This window comes from Primulina huaijiensis, chromosome 14 (genome assembly GCF_012295235.1).
Source record: "Primulina huaijiensis isolate GDHJ02 chromosome 14, ASM1229523v2, whole genome shotgun sequence".
NCBI classification, from domain to species: Eukaryota; Viridiplantae; Streptophyta; class Magnoliopsida; order Lamiales; family Gesneriaceae; genus Primulina; species Primulina huaijiensis.
In genome coordinates this window covers 9,002,018-9,024,804 of record NC_133319.1, presented here as the reverse complement: position 1 = coordinate 9,024,804, position 22,787 = coordinate 9,002,018, and the positions used below count along the sequence as shown (strand labels likewise).

Here is a 22,787-nt window from a genome sequence, read left to right as displayed (position 1 = left end):
TGCATAAGAATACATCCTAATCCCCTGTGAGATGCATCGCAATATACAACGAAATCACCCGTACCAGAAGGTATCGTCAGGACTGGAGCACTAGTCAATCTCTTCTTTAACTCTACGAAGCTCGACTCACATGCTTCTGACCATACAAATGGAGTATTCTTCTGTGTCAACTGGGTAATCGGTTTCGCAATACTGGAGAAATCTTTAATAAATCGTCGATAGTATCCTGCTAAACCCATGAAACTGCGTATCTCTGGCACAGAAGTCGGTCTCGGCCAACTGATCACAGCTTCAACTTTACTCGGATCAACAGAAATACCGTCTCCAGATATGATATGACCCAAGAAGACAACCTGTCTCAGCCAAAACTCACACTTTGACAGTTTAGCATACAGTTGCTCATTTCTTAACGTCTGCAACACAATTCTCAAATGCTCTGCATGATCAGTCTCATTTCTTGAGTAGACCAAAATATCATCTATAAAAACAATCACAAACTCATCCAGATACCTCTGAAAGACACGGTTCATCAGACTCATAAACACCGCTGGCGCATTCGTTAAACCAAAAGGCATGACAATAAACTCATAATGTCCATACCTGGTTCGGAATGCTGTCTTCGGTATATCAACATCTCTAACTCTTAGCTGGTGATATCCAGATCGCAAGTCGATCTTGGAATAGACAGAAGATCCCTGCAACTGATCAAATAAATCATCGATACGCGGCAATGGGTATTTGTTCTTTACCGTTGCTTTGTTCAGTTGCCGGTAATCAATACACAATCTCATTGAACCATCTTTCTTTCGCACAAATAGCACTGGAGCGCCCCAAGAAGATACACTAGGTCTGATATATCCCTTGGCTATAAGATCTTCTAGTTGAGTTTTCAGTTCTTTAAGTTCAATAGGTGCCATTCTGTACGGAGCTCGGGATATAGGAACAGTACCTGAAATGAGATCAATGCTAAAATCTACCTCTCGAGCTAGAGGTAACCCTGGAATTTCATCGGGGAATACATCGGCAAACTCACGTACCACTGGCAGATCTGCCAATGACGGGCTCGATTTCAGTAGATCTACTGAATAAACAAGGAACCCTTCTGCTCCTCTCTGTAACAACCGTGTCATCGTCAAAACAGAGACTAAGGGAATACAAGATCTGGAACCCTTTCCATAGAATTTCCATTCGTCAGCCATTTCTGGTATGAACCTGAAAATCTTCTGGAAACAATCTACAGTGGCTCTGTACTTGGTTAACATATCGATACCGACAATACAATCAAAATCAGATAACCTAAGTACAATGCAATCTAACTCAATCTCGTGACCCTCAAACTGAAGCATACACTGTCTAACTGAAGTCACGGATATAAGACCACTTCCCAACGGAGAAGTAACAGACACTACTGCAGATAATGACTCGACAGGCAATGCATGCGTCAATGCAAAACGTTCTGATATAAATGTATGAGATGCACCCGTATCTAGCAATACATAAGCAGGATAACCGCAAAGGAAACAGTTACCTGCGATCACATCATCTGGTGCATCTTGAGCCTGCTCTTCTGGCAGCGCAAATACTCGAGCCTGCTGTCTAGGAGGTTGGCTCACTGTTTGGCTACCTCTAGCTCTAGGCTGTGTTGGTGTAGGGGCTGGCTGGAATGAATGAACAGATGACGCCTGCCTCTCTGGCTGAGCGACAGAGCTAGATGCTCCTACACTCTGCGGCTGCTGTGTACCTCTCTGTGGACAGACCCTGGCGAAGTGGCCCTGCTGTCTGCAAATGTTGCAGCGACCCATCACGCCCTGACACTGCTCAGTGGCATGTCTACCTCCACAGGAACTACAGTAAACCCATGTATACTCTGATCTCTGGCCCGACCCTGTCTGTCTCGGCCCACTGGAGCTCGACGAATTGCTTCCTGATTTCTTGAACTGCTTCTCCTTCACTTTAAAACTATCTTTCCTCCCACTGCTGCTACCACCACTCTCGAATCTGGGAGGTGGTTGCTGATACTGACCCGAGGGCTGGGGTGGTCTAGGAGTCGGAGTGGTATAAGAAGTGCTTCGTTGCCTAAGCAACCCTGCTTCTGCTCCCTTCGACCTGTTCAAGGCATCAGAAAAAGTGTTGGGTCGTCCCATGTTCACCAAGGTGAATATCTCAGGATTCAGGCCATTGATAAACTGATCCGCAACGGCCTCGTCGTTCCCAGCAGTGTGGGGAGCAAATCGGAGCAAGGTGGAGAACTTAGCGACATATTCTTCGATATTCAGCTGTCCCTGTCTCAGCTTGGCAAATTCTGCACCTTTGTCCTTTCGGTAGGAGACGGGAAAGAATCGCTGATAGAACTCTGTCTTGAACACCTTCCAAGTGACCTCTGTACCACGATGCTCCAAGGCCCTCTTTGTGGTAAGCCACCAATTCTTGGCAACTTCTTGCAGTTGATGCCCAATCAGTTTAACTCGTCGTTCATCGGTGTAGTCAAGTGAATCAAATAACATCTCGATGTCATCTAACCAGGTTTCACACTCAACTGAATTCTCTGTGCCCTTCAGTGTAGGTGGTCGGAATGACTGAAACCGCTTTAACAAAGTCTCCACCGGTGTAGCGGTCACATCCATCGGATCATTGGAAGTACTGCCCTGTTCTGGTGCCCGACCTGCTACTGGTTGCGGTACTCGTCGAGGAGGCATATCTGATTATCAAACGGATTAGTACACAATCTATATAATCTGTCTCAGCCCTCCTCTGATCATATACCTCTGATCCAGAATCGGTTCTGATTCCGTCTTTGCAATTACATGAAGTAATCAACTCAGATAACAAGACAACATGTAATAGGGAAAGCAATAAACCATGCTAGCACAACAAAAGCAAGCAAGATACTCAATTTACCCCGCTCATTCTATTCTATCTCAGTCTAAAGGATCTATCGCTCTGATACCACCTGTTGTGGGGACCCGCGCTCTAACTCGATTATCTTTTGGCTTAATTGGATCTTTGCTAGAAAAGTGGGTCAAAATTTTTTCTTTTAACATTTATTCAAATGTATATGAACAAGTCCAAGACATCATATAAAATACTGTCATCTTATATAGCTGCAAATAACATTCCCATGTTCAACTACAATTAACATAATAGTGTTTAGAAATTCAGTACATGTCTAGTAAAAACAACTAGTGATCTTCTACGCCCGTGATCTCCACGCTATCTCGATCTCTCATCCTCTGCGTGCCCCTGATCCTGCCCCACCTATTGTTATGCACACATACAGACACAAAAACAGCCGGAAACTCCGGTGAGAACAAATCCCAGTATAAAACATGTGTACATGCATGTCATGCAATTAAATACAGAATCATAACACGTAAATCAGTAATTATGACACATTAGTGACTACAGATAAAACTCTTTGACTCTTATTCTTTGACTCGACTCATACCTACTCTCCCAATCGTGGTGGCGGTACGTCTTACTCCTAGACTTCGGTCCTGTCTGTATCGAGTATCTACAATCGGAGGAAATCTCCTCCTATGCGTCGATATCACCGAACGTCTAGCTTGGCAAGTCTGCCAATGACTCTCCTATCTTAATTGCTTGAATATAAATCTATAAACAAAGCATCAACATATAAAAGGTAACAATCTAGTATGTGATTTGGGAAACTCAAATCAGATCTAATTCGAGTTATGTCTTCCCGAATCAACATGAATTATACCTTTCTTGTCGTGAAATAAATTGAAGTCTCGAAGCCGGAATATCAACTCTGTCAATCTTAAATCTGAAATGGCAATGTATAGATGTATTCTATCAATATACAACTCAAACAAGTCTTGTACAAATCATTATTCAATCTCGGTACAATTCGACGGCATAACGACGTAATCTTTTGATACCAGTAATGCCAACAACAAGCTCAACAACTCATAAGCAAGATCATATTACATCAATACAAATCTGAATAATCTAACTCATACATAGCTGCAAAAACCGATAATAACATATATTGTATCCGTTCTTCGATCCGGTTGCGAATAAACGTGGCTTATAATTTCAAGAACACATAATCTACCTCAAATCAGAATTTCCCCAGCATCAATATCGCAAATCATGCAAGAATTGAATGAAACTTACATCCTTTTGAAGCTTATGGCATGACGAGCATGAATCTATATTCAGATCGAAATTCAGATAGCTAACTCTTGCACAAGCTCAATTCTAAGCTAGGAGAATTCTTGAGGCTTCCATGGACGTTTTTTGACGTTTTTTCCCGGTGATCAACAGCTGATATGAAGACTCAGCACATTAAATTGCATGGCTAGGACACATGTTTTATTTTTCACTCAACACGTCGCACCGCGGGTGCGCTCAGGCTACGGCATTCCATCCAAAATTCTGGACACGACGACCGCGGGTGCGCTCACTTCTGAACGCGGGTGCGGTGACCCTACTGTAATTCTCCACATTTCATGAGTTACAACCGCAGGTGCGGTATGTCTTGGACCACGGGTGCGGTCTCTCTTTTAGTCAAAACTCTACTTTCTGCCCTTACACCGCGGGTGCGGTAGAAACTGGGGCGCGGGTGCGGTATGTTCTTCAAGCAACACTTCATCATTTCATTTTATCCACCTAAAATCTCGGGCATTACAACTTCTTTGTTGGTATACACTTTTCTAAGTGCATTTAGCTCATTGATGATACAACTGACTCTTTCATCATATTCATGCATCGATTCTCCAGTTCTCATCTTGATATTGTCAAACTTCTGAACAGCAACAGAAAGTTTGTTTTCTTTAGTTTGTTCTTTTCCTTCACACAGCTGGATCAATTTTTCCCAAATCTCCTTAGCTGTCTTACACATCTTGATCTTGCTGAAAGTTATTTTTTCCAGTGTCTTGTACAGTATCTCCTTTGCCACATTGTCCAAATTAGCTTTTCTTTTGTCTTCTGTCGTCCATTCATCTCTGGGCTTTTCTATACGGTGAGGTGCCCCTTCAGTAATAGCTACTGCTGTATGGACTTTCAGAATCTTCATTGGTCCGTTGGTGATGACGTACAACATATCGTCATCTTGTGCAGCTTAGTGAGCCTTCATTCTTATTTTCCAGTCATCAAAGTCCTCTCTGGAAAACATAGGGATCTTATTGAAGGAAGACATGATGATCAGTTTGAGCGTATAAATATTCTGAGACGTGATACAATCGCTCTGATACCACTTGAAAGGATCGGTTATGATGTGAAAAGTGTTTAGAAAGGGGGGTTGAATAAATATTTACGGATTATGAGTTCTTTTTCTCAAAAATTGAGTTCAGTTCAGTGACAAACTGATACTCGGTATCTCGTCAGTTGATAACAATCAGTTAAACTGAAAATACAGTTGCGGAAGTAAACTGACTGAAAGATAGAATAAAAAGATAACTGAAATAAAGTGCACACGATTTTTTTCGGGATGTTCGGAGAATGGAATAACTCCTACGTCACTCCTTCTATCACGAAGATAAGATTTCTACTAAAAGACTTTGATCGAATACAATAGTTGTACTGACCCACTTCAGTTTGGTCTTATCAATGCCAAAACCGAAACTCTTAGTTACAACAGGCTATTTCAGTTCGTGACTGATCTTAGCACAACTTAACAATATAACAGGGATTACAATGTGCTAACAAGCTCAAGAATGTAGCCTTCAATGCTACGGATAAAACTAGTAAGTGTGGGCTTTTGATTTGCGTAGAGATTTCAGCTGCGTAACAGCTTGAGTAAATAGTTGCGTTGAAGTTGTTTCGTTCTTCTGTTCAGCTGCTCTCTTTGCCTATTTATAGGCTTCTCATCCAACGGTAACTTGATATAGTATTTGAATATTATATCCGTTGATTGCCACGTCAATATTCTTCTGACATTCGTACACTGTAGACTCTGAAATGCAGCGTTCCACTACGAGTTGCAGTCTGCTTGTACTAATGTCGGTTGAATGGTCCAATATAGCGAGAACTCAACTTACCTTTCTTTCGAAACCTCATAACTCCCATGAGGGAAGCTATCTTAACGAACACTTGATCACCTACAATTCCTACCATATAATGCTTCATTTGGTGCCATGCAAATCGATGACTGGTAGCTGTTATTATATGTGAACTCGACAAGAGGTAACTTCGAATCCCAACTACTAGGAAAGTCAATAGTACAGGTCCTCAACATATCTTCCAAAATCTGTATAACTCTCTCTGATTGCCCATCGCTTTGAGGATTGAAAGGATCGGTTATGATGTGAAAAGTTTTTAGAAGGGGGGGTTGAATAAACACTTACGGATTATGAGTTCTTTTTCTCAAAAATTGAGTTCAGTTCAGTGACAAACTGATACTCGGTATCTCGTCAGTCAATAACAATCAGTTAAACTGAAAATACAATTGCGGAAGTAAACTGACTGAAAGATAGAATAAAAAGATAACTGAAATAAAGTGAACACGATTTGTTTCTGGATGTTCGGAGAATGGAATAACTCCTACGTCACCCCTTCTATCACAAAGATAGGATTTTTACTAAAAGACTTTGATCGAATACAATAGTTGTACTGACCCACTTCAGTTTGGTCTTATCAATGCCAAAACCGAAACTCTTAGTTACAACAGGCTATTTCAGTTCGTGACTGATCTTAGCACAACTTAACAATATAACAGGGATTACAATGTGCTAACAAGCTCAAGAATGTAGCCTTGAATGCTACAGATAAAACTAGTAAGTGTGGGCTTTTGATTTGCGTAGAGATTTCAGCAGCGTAACAGCTTGAGTAAAATAGTTGTGTTGAAGTTGTTTCGTTCTTCTGTTCAGCTGCTCTCTTTACCTATTTATAGGCTTCTCTTCCAACGATAACTTGATATAGTATTTGAATATTATATCCGTTGATTGCCACGTCAATATTCTTCTGACATTCGTACAATGTTGACTCTGAAATGTGGCATTCCACTTCGAGTTGCAGTCTTCTTGTACTTATGTCGGTTTAATGTCCTATTCATTTGATGACGTGTATGGCTGAGCGATCAGCTGATAAGAGATAGCTGATTAGCTTATGTTGAGTGAATCAACTGATCAGTTTCCAACTGATCAGTCAGTTGTCTTAGAAAATCCAGTTAGGTACAACTGATCAGTTTCCAACTGATCAGTCAGTTTCCTTCGAAAGTTCAGTTCAGCTGGATTCAGTCGCCTTAGATAATTCACGCGATACTTCTTCATTTAGGCAAGCTGTATAGTTCGAATACTTGATCAGTTAGTCCAATAGATAAACGGTTTGTCAAACAGCCGAAATTAAGTTTCCAACAAGGATGATAGGCTGTGCTAAAGGCCAATTTTTTACCCAAAGCTCTATGGAGACTCTTCCAAAACGCAGATGTAAACCTTGTATCACGATCTGAAACAATCGACACGAGTATCCCATGAAGTCTTACAATCTCTTGGACATACGTCTCCGCATATTGAGTCATAGAATATGTCGTCTTGATGGGGAGAAAATGTGATGACTTGGTCAATCGATCCACGATCCCCAAATAGAATTATAGCCCTTCTGAGTTCTTGGCAACCCAAAAAAAAAAATCCATAGTGATGTGTTCCCCCTTCCATTGCGGTATAGGTAAGGATTGCAATAAGCCCGCCGGTCGTTGGTGCTCAATCTTTACCTACTGTCAAGTCAAGCATTCAGAAATAAATGATGTTATATCTTTCTTCATACCTGGCCACCAATACAATCGACGAAGATCTTGATACGTCTTGGTGCCACCTGGATGTACTGAATAAGGTGCAGTATGAGCTTCCGTCTAAACATAACGACGAATAGCATCACCAACAGGAACACAAATACGGCCTTGAAATGTAATCAGGCCATCACTGATAAATCCAAACTCAGAATTCCCTTTTTTCTCTGCCTTTGCTCTCAAATCCAACAAAAGAATATCCAACTGTTGCTCATGCTTAATTTTTTCACTTAAAGTCAGTCGTATAACTAAGGCTGAAAGTCGAGCGATTGTACCTTCCTCAACCAATGCGATCTCACTTCTCTGCAAATCCAACAACAGAGGCTTTTGAATCATAGAATCCAATTGAAGACTTGACTTTCGGCTCAATGCATCAGCAACCACATTCGCTTTTCCTGGGTGGTAACTGATAGTGCAATCATAATCCTTCACAAGTTCTAACCACCTTCTCTGACGCATGTTTAGTTTTTTCTGAGTAAAGAGACACTTAAGACTTTTATGATCTAAGAAAATCTCACATTTCACGCCATATAAATAATATCGCCAGATCTTCAAAGCAAATACCATGGCTGCCAACTCAAGATCATGAGTCGGATAGTTCTTTTCATACTCCTTCAATTGACGAGAAGAATAAGCAATAACTTTGCCTCACTGCATCAACACAGCACCGAGATCTTTCTTGGAAGCATCTGTATACACCACAAAGTGTTCAACTCACTAAGGAAGTGCTAACACTGGAGCTGAAGTCAATTTGTCCTTCAATACTTGAAATGCTTGCTGACATTCATAAGTCCATTCAAACTTAACTGTCTTTCTCGTCAGAATAGTAAGTGGCAAGGCTATTTTAGAGAAATCAGCAATAAAACGACGATAGTTGTAACGTACCGTACTTTTCTACTATTTAAAATTTGCGGAAAAATTCAAAATTTTCTTAAATAACTTGTGAACCTTCAAATTACGATTAAATAAACTGTACGTCTCAACCGTGGACAAGAAATCTAGAAAAAATAAAGTTTGACCAAATATTTGTTTGAATGCTTCATGACCAGTAGCTTGAAATCAGAGTATTTGACATTTCATAAAAACTTAAAATCTTAGGCGGTCCTCGGGTCTAGTCTTCAACTTAGTCCAAGCCAGCTCCTTGGTCCCCACCTCCAGCCTCCTCAACATGCTCATCACCTGCATCGATCAAGTCTAGTGAGTCTAAAGACTCAACACGTATAAACTGAAATAACAAGTAATACATAATAAAAGCACATACCACTTTAAAATAGGACATACATACTTGAAACTTGAACTTGAAATGAACTTGAACATACGTACGTACATAATTAGACGTGCCATCAACATAAACTTTCTTAAACATGCTTGCATACTTGAACATACATAACTTCATCATTTTTCGTAGAGGATGTTTCAAAGCAAGTGACCCATACATAATAAACGCTTGATCAGACAAACTACAGTACTGGGCTGACAGGGACGTATCCACTGCCACATACATGAGATCCCCGTTCATGCTTTAACGGGTGGATTGGTCCCCGTTCATGATTTCACGCTTTCCAATCCTGATCTAAACCCGTTCATGATTTAACGGGGTGGAGAGGTCCTCGGCCACGTTCACCGACTTCCAAACCCATTCATAAATTTGGTCACAAGACATTTAGCATACCTCAAAAACTTAAAATAATTTTCTTTTGCACGTCAACATACTTACTTGGCGTTGAGGGATCCGTTGGACTTCGATCGGGGTCGTTGCTGCAACATACTAACGTGAATTCATAAACTTAACGGGTGTAACTCAAACGTAACAATCAAGCTTACCCACGAGTTCATACATTTCCTTAGGACATTCTAAAATTTCCGTGACTTGACATTGTTACACATTGCACTAAACCAAGACATCAAACCTCAAAGCATACCATAATATTTCCCAAAACTCAAGTACACGGACCCCGTGCCCAGGTCCGGCTCCGGGTCCGTGTAGGTGCGGTGGAATGACTCGCGAAGAAAAGAGAAGGCACGGACCCCGTGCTGAGGTCTGGGTGGGGGTCCGTGTACCTGCGCAAATTTGACATCAAAAGAAAACAAAGGCACGGACCCCGTGCCCTAGTCTGTGTGGGGGTCCGTGTCATCTTGCAAAAATGGTTACTCGAAGAAAACAAAGGCATGGACCCCGTGCCAGGGTCCGTGTGGCCTCGATAGGAGAAAACCCACGAATTTTTCGGTGCAAGAATGTCTTAACGTTCTAAACTCGGTTGCACAGACTATGAACCGACACCCCGAGACCCATCTTAGCATGCTACTCCATTGACGACATTGGTACAAACACCTCGAAACAACGGCGTTCAACCTATGACACAATGCAACTCAAAACATGGAGATTGACATCAAATTGTTTCCTACGACTTCTAGTGAATTCAAGTGCCTATCGACACTAACCGGTAACCCAAATGCCAACTCAACGTCATAATAAGCATACCTAAACGCAGCAACGATCGCCCGTCGATCTCCAACGAAGCCTACAACAATAAAACTTCAAAAACGCATCAATACATAATTTTTTTTTGAAAAACGTAGTTTGAGCAGTCTCACAACAAGCTCCATATCTCACTCAATTTTTGTCCAAAAATTTCGAATCTTATATCAAATTGAATATATCAAAAAGTTCTACAATTTTTGTGTTAAAAGTTTTCTCAGAATCACGACCAAAAAATCGCAGTATTTAAAATGACAGCAAACACGTAAATTTGTGATCCAAAATCGTTTCAAAATTGATCTAAACATGATTGCTCAAACTTCTACTCATCACACATGAATTTTTACGCATAAATATCAACACAACGCATAATATGACGAGATCGATAGAGGAATGAAAGAATATACGTGCCTTATGATGATAAACTTTACCGAAACGGCGATACCGACGCGGGGAAAGATGCGAGGTTGATCCGGGACGAACGTGGCTCGATTTTTCTTGAATAAAAGTGACAAAAACTTGCTGGGAAATTGAAGAGGGAGGGGCGGCTGCTCTTGCTCTCAAGAACCCTAAGTTTTTACCTCAAAAAAATTCTGAAATAGGAGTGCAAAGAATTGTGTGTGTGTCTGTGTGACGTGAGTGTGTGTGTGTAGAAAGGGTGTGTGCGTGAGTTAGGTAGAAATTTAGGGAGTGAAAATTTCTTAATTAAAGTTTAACCACTAATTAATTTAAATTAAGCACTAACTCAACAATTCCTTTATTTGAAATAAAATATACACTAATTGTGTAAAATTCTCCTTTTAACAAAAATAAAGTGCACAAAGCCAACTTTAAAAGTTTTAAAAATTCTAAACTCACTAAATACATAATTTAGGCTTTAAATTACTGAAACTTAATAAATTAATTAATATGCCCCAACCTTAACTTAAAATAAAATACCACATTAAAATTTTGCAAAAAAAATCGTCACCGGTCTTTTCCTCGATCCCGCCTCGAATAATCGCCTGAAACATGAAACTCGAAAAATATTTTAACGTGCATCACATAAACATAATTAATTTAAAGTAATGCATTTAAATAAATTATGCATGGCTAAAACTCATTTTAAATTTTAATAAATGATTTAATAATTAAATAAATACATGGGGTATACGTGTACAAAATTTGGGCACTACAATAGTACCCTGCCAACCCAAGGAAACTTCGTACCTCAGCAACTGTCAAAGGAATAGGCCACTTCTTAACTGCTTCAATCTTAGCCGGATCCAGAGCAATTCCTTCCTTGGAAACGATATGACCTAAAAATACAACTTGCTCCAGCCAAAATTCAAACTTCTTGAATTTAGCATATAACTGGATGTCCCTCAAATGCTGTAACATGATCCTCAAATGCTCCTGATGTAGATCTCGAGTCTTTGAATAGATTAAAATATCATCAATGAAGACAATAACGAAACTGTCCAAATATGGCTTGAAAACCCGATTCATAAGATCCATAAATACAGAAAGAGCATTCGTTAATCTAAACGACATAACCAAAAACTCGTAGTGACCATACCTGGTTCGAAAAGTCGTAGGTATGTCACACTCTTTTACTTTCAATTGATGGTACCCTGACCGCAAATCAATCTTGAAAAATACAGTAGCACCTTGCAACTGATCAAAAATATCATAAATTCTGGGTAGAGGATATTTGTTCTTGATCGTTACTTTGTTGATCTCTCGATAGTCAATACACAGTCTCAAAGACCCATCTTTCTTCTTCACAAATAATATTGGTGCCCACCATGGAGATGAACTTGGTCTAATAAAGCCCTTATCTAATAACTCTTGCAATTGACTCTTCAACTCTTTCATTTCAGTTGGGGCCATTCGATAAGGGGCTTTAGAAATCGGTTCGGTACCTGGTACAATATCAATAACAAATTCCACCTCTCTATCCGGTGGTGATCCCGGCACATCATCAGCAAAAACATCAAGATAATCCCTCACAATATCAATGTCGCTCACATTCCCACTCCCTTCTCTAGTTATATCAACCACCGATGCTAGAAACCCATGACAACCCTTAACCAACATCCGTTGCATTTGCAAGCAAGAAATAAAAGAAAGGCCAAGCGAAGTACCTGACCCCGTGAATACCCTGCTATTACCATGCCCTGAAGGAAAATGCACTGTCTTGGCTACACAATCTATCACAGCTCGATAAGTAGATAGCCAATACATTCCAAAAATAACTTCAAACTCAATCATGGGAATGACAATCAAATCAGCAATCAACAATTCCTCATCTACTTGAACAGGGCACGCTTGAATCACACTTGAAGAATGAATATACTCTCTCAAGGAAGCAAAATAGAGAAGTGGACAATTTCACCAATAGGAGCAAGACCTAGAGAATGCATAAATTGTTCAGATATAAAAGAATGTGAGACGCCATTATCAATAAGAGTAGTAGCTACCTTGCCTGAAATAAGAATGGTACCTGAAATGATTGACGAATCAGGATTAATTCCTTCCTTGGTCAAAGATAAAATACGCCTCTGAACTCGGCCCTTGCCCGATGATTGAGTGCAATTGATCGCAATGTGCCCAACACCTCCACATCTATAACATTTGTTGCTTCTAACTAGGCACTCTCCTTTATGTGGTTTATGTAATTTAGGACATAAAGGCTTATCTGATTCAGATGGCACCGCAGGAGCTTTACCGCGATATTCGTCCTTTCCTTTCCCTTGGTGTTTTCTTTTTCCTCCTTGAACTGAAGCTTGACCCATTTGGACAAATTTTTGCCTAATGAATTGTCTTTCTTTATCAATCTCTTTCTCATCATATTCAGCCATCAATGCTTTCTCAACAATCTCCTTGTAATAATTAGCCTTCGACATTCGAACATCTCTTCGAATCTCTTCCCTCGAACCCCGCATAAAATGCTCGGCTCTATCTTTGTCGTTGCTAGAAATGAAAGGAACAAAAAGACAACCTTCTTCAAACTTCAATATGTAATCATTCATGCTCATTGTCACTTGCTTTAGCTCCAAGAGTTTTTTCACCTTGCGGGCTTTAACATCGCTAGAAAAGTACTTATCATAGAACAAATCTTTAAACTCATTCCATTTCAATGTTTGAACATTAATCGTTACCTTGGTTTCTTCCTAATAAATTCTCGCGGTCTTGGTTAAGAGAAACACAGCACAACTCATTCGATCTTTACCATCAAAGTTAAGGTAATCAAGGGTTGCCTCGACCGCCTTCACCCACTCCATTGCAATCAAAGGGTCCGGACTCCCTACAAATTCGGGTGGACTCATCTTCTTGAGTTTATCATAAGCTCCCTCAACAACTCGTTCTTGAACTCGTTGATCACGGTCTTGGCCGCTATCTCGAACCGGTGTTTGCAATCGGAGAAGTTGCTGGATTTGTTCCCCATGCACTTTAGCTTGCTCATGAAGTAGCCTACTAAACTCATCAACTACATTAGAGGAATTACTGTCTCGGTCTTCTTCGGCTCTTCTTCTAGGAGGTACTTCAGGAGCTTTTCTCTTTAGTGACATTTTCCTACATTGCATCTCAATCTAAAATCGTTTTCAAAACATCTTACACGTGAAGCTTATCATCATACCAATACATCAATGAGATGCAGAAAGATACATACCGAAGTGTCACAAGCATAGGAAGACATGTGCCAAATCATTGGTCCGAAAAACGTTGCTTTGATACCACTATATGTAACACCCTTACCTCATGACATTAAACTATAAATGCAATAATGCGGAAGAAATATAAAAGATTTGGAGAAAATAATAATTAATAAAATTTTGGCAAAGTTTGCCCATAAATATAGACTTACCAAATATTCTCAAGCAAACAAAATAAATAATTACCACAATCAATCTTTCCAAAATACACATATATTCTCAAAACCTCCACTAAACACATAGATCTCATCTCCATAATTACCAAGTGTTTGACAAAAGTTAAGACAAAATCTTCTTGTTCAAAACATGAACTAAGGTACAATACTCAAAACATCAATCTCCAAGCTTTGGCACATGCACCTTCCATACCTCGACACTTCTATCGCTATTCTTTTTTATCTACATCACATGACATAACTGGAATGAGTTTACAAAACTCGGTAAGTGGAACTTTCAATAACAATTACATATACAATAGTGTAAAGAAAGGAATCATTACAATTGAACAATGGGAAATGCCATCGTTCAATGGAATATATAGATAACAATTATAAGATGGCATTCTATCAACTATTTTTTTCATTTTCCTTGTATGGAATTGATAAGTCATCCGTCGATGGTATACATGTACATTTCAGTCAAAATCAGTCACTGTACATGTTAAATGTTGATCAACTTCCTTTATGAGGGTTTAAAAGTGCTAGAAGCACCACCACTACCATATAACTATCAAGCCATAAAAAGAACCATTGAATCATTCTATCAAACATGTGGTGTGCATGTAACTAAAACTAGCTCCTTTCTTAGCAATTGGCATCAAAATTCATTTCCTTCTCTTTCAACCAATGAACCATTACAAAGCAAGTATATAATCAATGGATTAAAGGAGCTAGGAACAATAACAACATCATCCATCATATATATAGGCCATGAGATGCATTCAGGGAAAAGCACACTTACAACCAATAGAACTTGTTATAATAGCTTCTTGGTATTTGATCCTAAAACACAAGATCAAGATTATACCGTAACTTCACATCTTCAACCTATAAACTATCATTCAAGCCTAAACCACCATTCCCTTCACTCCAATCAAATACTTAAAAGATAAGTTTCCTTACCTTGGTTACTTGCTCTTGAGGATATGAAGATCACACCTCCAACTTGAAGATCCAAACCTTGAAAAGAAAAGAATTATGAAACGAAATGAAGAACCCTAGCTCCCCAAGTCAATAGCTTGCAAGAGGAAAAGTGAAATGGCTAACTTATTGACTAAGAAACTCTTAAAAATGTGTTTTCTACGTCATAGACACGGACCCCGTGCCCCCCTCCGTGTATAGGTCCGTGTACACACTGGAAATCACAAATTTGTCTTGGCAAGACTCGGACCCTGTGTAGAGGTCCCTGTGGGGTCCATGTACCCACTGTCCAAGGGCCAAAACTGTAGAGGCCCGTACTTCGTACTTGAAAATTTGCGGAAAAATTTAAAATTTTCTCGTTAAATAAATAAAATGCCTCATTCATAAATTATAATGATAAAAAGATCCAATGTTTAAAGTAGCAGCGGAAGTAAATATTTGTTTTAAAGTAACAACTAAAATAATTTCAACAAAATAAAAACTGAGTTTGGAATTAAAATGGTAAGTGCTGAAAATGAGGTACTCGGGTTCCTACTACTGCCGACCCACGATGGCTCAACGGTCCCCGCCCTCGGTCCCGACCTCATCATTACCTACAACAATCAAGTCTAGTGAGTCTAAAGACTCAGCATGCTTATATCGTAAATAACAAGTACATATATCATAAAATTTCATGACATGTAAAGATATCATGTCGTAAGATGTAACGTGGAAATATCGTGTCATAAAGCGTATCATGAAAATTGTGTAATGAATAATTATAAATACGTGCATAACTGAACTGATAATCGTAAGTGATATGTTTGCTCCGTAGAGCCCTGTCATGAAATAGCATGTAATAATTTTCTGTTGAGAATATGTTCTACGCAAGTGGCCCATGAACTGAACTGAATCTCCTGATCAGACTAAACCACAGTATACTGGGCGGTAGAGATCATCACAGCCCTTGAACTGGATATCCGTACCAATAAATGAACATGAACCGGTAAGTGACCACCGGGTGAGGTAATAATCCCACGATAAGCTGAAATCCCATGATAGTGAGGTGGCCACAAGCAATATCGCATAAATCTCAAAAATGAGTATTTTATATTTTTATGCACGTATATAATTAAATAACATAATTAAACATCCTGTATTAATTTACCAAATGGGTTGGATCATTCCCAGGCTCGCTCCGCCCTAATTCTAACATGAAAAATATGCAAATGATTTAACTTGACCAAAACTTCGTAATTGAACCCAAAAACGAGACAATTACGCTCAACGACTTAGTATTTAACCATGACTCCGTGTCAACCCGAACCAACACCAAACCATCATTTAGTCATGATTAAATTACACCTAAAAAGATGAAATAATGCTCCTAAAGTTGTACAAGTCGAAATTTTGGTGAATGGAGGCCAAAACATGAAACGCTCTTTCGAGAGTCACTTTGGCACATTGTACCGTAAATTCTCGTACGACCTCTAAACTTTACCAAATCACAAACGGCCAAAATCATGACCTTCCTAACTCAATAAGGTACTGTCCAGTCCAAGGCCATAGGTTATAAGCCAACCAAGAACTCGAAACACACCTCTGAACCGAAGGCAAAGTTGCTGTAAAATTCCAGCAGCAGCAACTGTGCTTGCTTCGCTTCGATTACAAGGCTAATGGTCATTGGGGCTTGAACCACTGGCCAGATCCTCTTCCCAACATCCTAAGGTATGGTTTGAACCATGGCTAAGGGCCCTAGGCCAACCATAATCCAAACAAACACCTACGATGATACGATCCCGCCCACGAGATCTTTGATTTTTGTCCCGATCTTTGAAACAAGTAATTGATAGGTGTGATAATCGCCTCTAGATCACGCGGTCTAGCAGCAACTAATCAACGAAAGAACAATCGCGTACAAGAGAACCTCCAAAGAACCCGTCCTTGGCAACTCTCGTGATATTCGATTGACAAACGCCACAAAAGATAAATCTTTTGATAAGTTTGATTTGATACGACGCAAAAGTTAAAACAAAACTTAAGCTTGTTTTGAGAGAATTCTCAGAGAAAAGTTTTATAAACTCAATAATAATCTGAATTAATGTTATACAATCCCAAAATTTGTCCATATATTGACTACAAATCAAAAAGATACTCAAAATAGTGTTACCAAGATAATTAAAACTCTAAATAAAGAAACAAATAATTTCCCGAATATGACTCGCGCTCGGGCGGTATAATTTGATCGCTCGAGCGCCGAAGGCTCTGGACTATTCGCGCTCGGGCGGTAGAATGTGACCGCTCGGGCACCGAGTGTTCTGGAAATTCTCTCCTTGGACAGTAAGTGTGGCGCTCGGGCGGTAATGTCTGGCCGCTCGGGCGCCGAAGCTGCTGGGCTCCTCTTCATTTATCACTTGAATAATATTCCTTTGGCTCCCAAACTTATTCCCATGCATCATGAACCCTTCAGCACTTTGCACCTTGCTTGTAAGTCCTTCTTCCTTTCTCATAAGCCCATGTAACGCTTCTTTAAACTTCTTCAGTCGTCCTCTCGTGATTGGTCCCGCTGGTAACTCTAAGGGATCCCATGCTTTCCTTGGGACGTGCACATCCGTGTTCGCATCATCCTCCCCTTCTTGAAAAGGATTTGTCCTCAAATCCAGCTCGTCACCTACATCAAACGACAAGTCACTAACATTGAAAGTAGAACTCACGTGATACTCACCTGGTAGATCGAGTTTGTAGGCATTGTCATTGATCCTTTCAAGTACTTGGAATGGTCCATCACCCCTAGGTAATAGTTTAGAACGTCTCTTCTCGGGTAACCTTTCTTTCCTCAAGTGTAGCCACACCCAATCACCTTTCTCAAATATCATCTTCTTCTTTCCCTTGTTGGCTTGCTTAGTGTATCGTTCATTCTTCTTTTCAATATTAGCTTTGACCTTCTCATGCAAACTCCTAACAAATTCCGCCTTCTTTTTCCCATCCATTTTAACCTTTCACTCACAGGTGAAGACATCACATCTAACGGAGTCAAAGGGTTAAAACCATAAACAATTTCAAATGGCGAATAGTTCGTAGTAAAATGCACGCAACGATTATAAGCAAACTCAACAAATGGCAAACAATTTTCCCAATTCTTCAAGTTTTTTTTAAGAATAGCACGCAAAAGTGTTCCTAATGTCCTATTGACAACTTTAGTTTGCCCATCCGTTTGAGGATGACAAGTAGTAGAAAACAACAATTTTGTGCCAAGTTTAGCCCATAAAGTCTTCCAAAAGTAACTCGAGAATTTAACATCACGGTCAGAAACAATAGTCCTAAGCATGCCATGCAACCTAACGACTTCTCTAAAGAACAAATCCGCAATGTGAGACGCATCATCAGTTTTGTGACAAGCAATGAAATGTGCCATCTTAGAGAATCTATCAACAACAACAAATATTGAATCCCTCCCCTTCTTAGTCCTAGGCAACCCCAAAACAAAGTCCATAGAAATGTCAACCCAAGGCTCACTAGGAACAGGAAGTGGTGTATACAATCCATGTGGTTGTGTCCTAGACTTAGCTTGTCTACAAGTTATGCACTTATCGCAAACACGCTCAACATCACGCTTCATGTGTGGCCAATAGAAATGTTCATGCAATGCACTTAAAGTTTTTGCCACACCAAAGTGTCCCATCAAACCACCCCCATGTGCCTCCCTAACAAGTAATTCACGAACGGATGATCTAGGGATGCACAACCTATCTTCTCTAAACAAGAAACCATTATGCAAATAGAATTTATCATGTGGACCATGCATACAAGTTTCAAACTCATTCTTAAAATCGTCATCTAGCACATACAACTCCTTGACATGCTCAAACCCCAATATTTTAGACTCCAAGGTAGAGAAAAGTAAGTACCTTCGTGATAGTGCGTCGGCCACTATATTTTCCTTACCTTGTTTGTACTTTATTATGTAGGGGAATGTCTCTATGAATGCCACCCACTTGGCATGCCGCTTGTTCAGCTTTTGTTGCCCCTTAAGGTGCTTTAGAGACTCATGATCCGTATGAATCACAAACTCCTTAGGCCTCAAGTAGTGCTGCCACGTCTCTAGAGTCCTCACAAGTGCGTAGAACTCCTTATCATACGTGGGATAGTTCAGGGCGGCTCCATTGAGTTTCTCGCTAAAGTACGCCACGGGCCGTCCCCCTTGCATCAAAACTCCGCCGATACCTACGCCTGAAGCATCACATTCAATTTCAAACGTATTAGCAAAGTCAGGCAAAACAAGTAAAGGAGCATTAATTAATTTTTGCTTAATAGTATTAAAAGACTTCTCTTGCTCCTCGCCCCAATGGAATGGAACGTTCTTCTTGATCACCGCTGTCATGGGTGCTGCCAATGTGCTAAAATCCTTTACAAACCTCCTATAGAAGCTTGCAAGTCCATGAAAACTTCGGACTTGACCAACAGTAGTAGGCGATGGCCAATCTCGAATAGCACTTACCTTGTCCTCATCCACTTGTATCCCCTGTGAGCTTACCACAAAACCAAGGAAGACAAGTTTGCTTGTACAAAAATCACATTTCTTTAGGTTAGCATATAGATTTTCAGCCCTTAGTGTGATTAGCACAAGTTTCAAGTGATCAACATGCTCATCCAAGTCTTTGCTATATACTAGGATATCATCAAAGTAAACAACAACAAATTTCCCTATGTATGCACGCAAGACATGGTTCATTAACCTCATAAAGGTGCTAGGAGCGTTAGTTAAGCCAAATGGCATCACCATCCACTCATACAACCCGTACTTGGTTTTAAAAGCAGTTTTCCACTCATCACCTTCCCTCATCCTAATTTGGTGATAACCACTTTTCAAATCAATTTTGCTAAAGATACAAGCACCATGCAATTCATCTAACATATCATCTAGTCTAGGTATGGGATGCCTATACTTAATGGTGATGTTATTGATTGCCCTACAATCCACACACATACGCCATGAACCATCTTTCTTAGGAACTAACAAAACAGGCACAGCACAAGGGGACATGGACTCACGCACAAAACCCATATCTAACAACTCACTTACCTGTCGTTGAAGCTCCTTAGCCTCCTCCGGATTGCTCCTATAAGCCGGACGATTTGGTAATGCACTCCCGGGCACCAAATCAATTTGGTGCTCAATCCCCCTCAATGGTGGTAGCCCTTGAGGTAGCTCCTCCGGAAATATATCATCAAATTCCTGCAAAAGTGAAACAACAATGCTCGGAAGGGACCCGGCTATATCACTTGTGTTAAAGAGGATCTCTTTATAAAGAATCAACACAAGTGGTTCACGTGTGTGCATCAATTGCTTCAACTCACTTTTTTGGGCCATGTATGTTTTCTTTTTGGCCTCTTTCCTCTCATTTTCTTTTCCCTCATTTTCTTTCCTCTCCTTTTTCTTTTGTATGGCTATCTCACTTTTTTTGTCACTCTTTTTTTCAGCCATTTCATTTTTATCTTCAAAGGCCATCTCACTTTTTAATTCACTCTTTTTTTCGGCCTCATCTCTCCTCTTTTTTTTCAATTGGTCCTCCAACACTTGCTTTGGGGACAAAGGAAGTAAAACAATGGACTCCTTTTTCAACACAAATGAGTACTTGTTCTTGAACCCATCATGTGTCACTCGCCTATCATATTGCCAAGGTCTACCCAACAAGATATGGCAAGCATGCATAGGTACCACATCACACAAGACCTCATCCACATACTTCCCAATAGAAAAAGGCACTAGCACTTGTTTTGTCACCTTCACTTCCGCACAATCATTCAACCATTGAAGCCTATATGGTTGAGGGTGCTTTAATGTAGGTAAACCCAATTTCTCTACCATCTCACAACTAGCCACATTAGTACAACTCCCCCCATCTATGATTAAATTGCAAACCTTTTGATTTACAAAACATCTAGTATGGAATAAGTTTTCCCTTTGGTTAGTCTCCTCCTCCTTGACTTGGGCACTCATGATACGCCTAGTCACTAGTGCTTCTCCAACAACCGCCTCATAACCCTCGTCAGGATCCTCTAATGCAGGCATCTCATCATCATCATCACCCTCACTATGAGATTCATACTCACCATAGTCATTCAAGATCATCACCCTCTTATTAGGACATTCACTAGAAATATGACCCAACCCTTGACACCTAAAACATTTAGTATCTCTAGATCGATTAGAAGGAGTTTCAGATTTACCTTGCACTCCTTGCTTAGGTGCCTCTTGTTTGGTCTCAAATTTGGGCTTGCTCACCACCTTATTCTCCTCACGCTTCACCACATTTGATCGCCATGAAGATGATGAACCTCCGGTTTGATTGGTGCGGCCAACTCCACGCCTTTTGAGTTGTTGCTCCACTTTTATGGCCATTTGCACCATTTCGTCTAGATCCAAGTAGTGTCTGAGCTCTACTTGGTCTTGAATTTCCCTGTTCAAACCACACAAAAATCGAGCCATAGTAGCCTCACAATCCTCCTCGATGTTTTCTCTAATCATGACTACTTCCAACTCTTTAAAGTAGTCCTCTACACTCTTCACCCCTTGCCTCAAAGTTTATAGCCTCTTAAACATCTCCCTATAGTAGTGGTTGGGCACAAACCTTTTTCTCATCACTCTCTTCATCTCATCCCAAGTTTCTATGTGCCTCTCATTGTACCTCTTCCTAGTGGTTACTAATTGATCCCACCAAATGAGAGCATAGTCTAAAAATTCAACCACCGCCAACCTCACCTTCTTTTGTTCGGAATAGTGGTGACACTCAAACACAAACTCTCCCCTCTTTTCCCACTCTAAATATGCCTCCGGATCAGATTTACCATGGAACGAAGGGATTTTCATCTTAACACTACCCATATTACCATCTTCCCTATTCCCATCATATCTACCCCAAACGGCTTCTCTTCTACCTCTACCAATTCATTTACCTCTTCCATTTCTACCCCAATTATCATTTTGGCTCTCCTCTTCTCCTCCAAAATCAAACTCTTCCTCTTCTTCTTCTCTACCTATATTTTTAGGATTTGATTTTTTTCCACCCGTACTAACCTCAAGCATATCCAACCGCTCATGTAATGGCTCCATCTCAACCTTCAACATCCTACTAAAATGCCCAAATAACGCCTCCATTTGTACTTTAGATAACCCCGGGTTCGAACTATCTCCTACCTCCCTCTCTATTTAATTTCAGTTTGTACCTGCAAGAAAACAATATGTTCCTCACCTAAATGCTCACGATCACTCCAAAGAAATTCACTCGCACTCGTCTTTTTTCCTTACCTCAAAACCTCACAAATCACTCCAATGAAAATTCGCTCCACTCAAATATTTTCACTCTAAGTGAGAATTCACAAGGGGCGCTTAAGTCTCGTGGCTTCCACGTATCAAACTTAAGAGATCAATCCTGTGACGCTTGAAATTCGACTCACTTAGATCACACAAGAAGAAGCAACTTTGCAAATTGACTAAAATGCGACTAAATGACAAGGACAAACTTAACGCTGAAATATAAGCGCTAAAATTCAACAAACACCCTATTCAATTTTTTTTCGGGTGAACAGTAACTCCGGCGAATGAACAGTAACTCCGAAAATGAACAGTACCGGAACAGTAAATCCGGCAGTGAACAGTAACCTCGAAATCTTAAAAATGTTATGTTAAAAATTTGGGATCAAAATAACGAGTTTTGGATTTATTCGGGATTTAATCGCCGCAC

The 22,787-nt window shown here is 40.1% G+C and overlaps 1 pseudogene; it reads right to left on the bottom strand.

The window, feature by feature from the left end:
- Positions 1 to 12,568: 12,568 nt before the first annotated feature.
- On the bottom strand, positions 12,569 to 21,697 carry LOC140957958 (uncharacterized; annotated as a pseudogene).
- Positions 21,698 to 22,787: the final 1,090 nt, after the last annotated feature.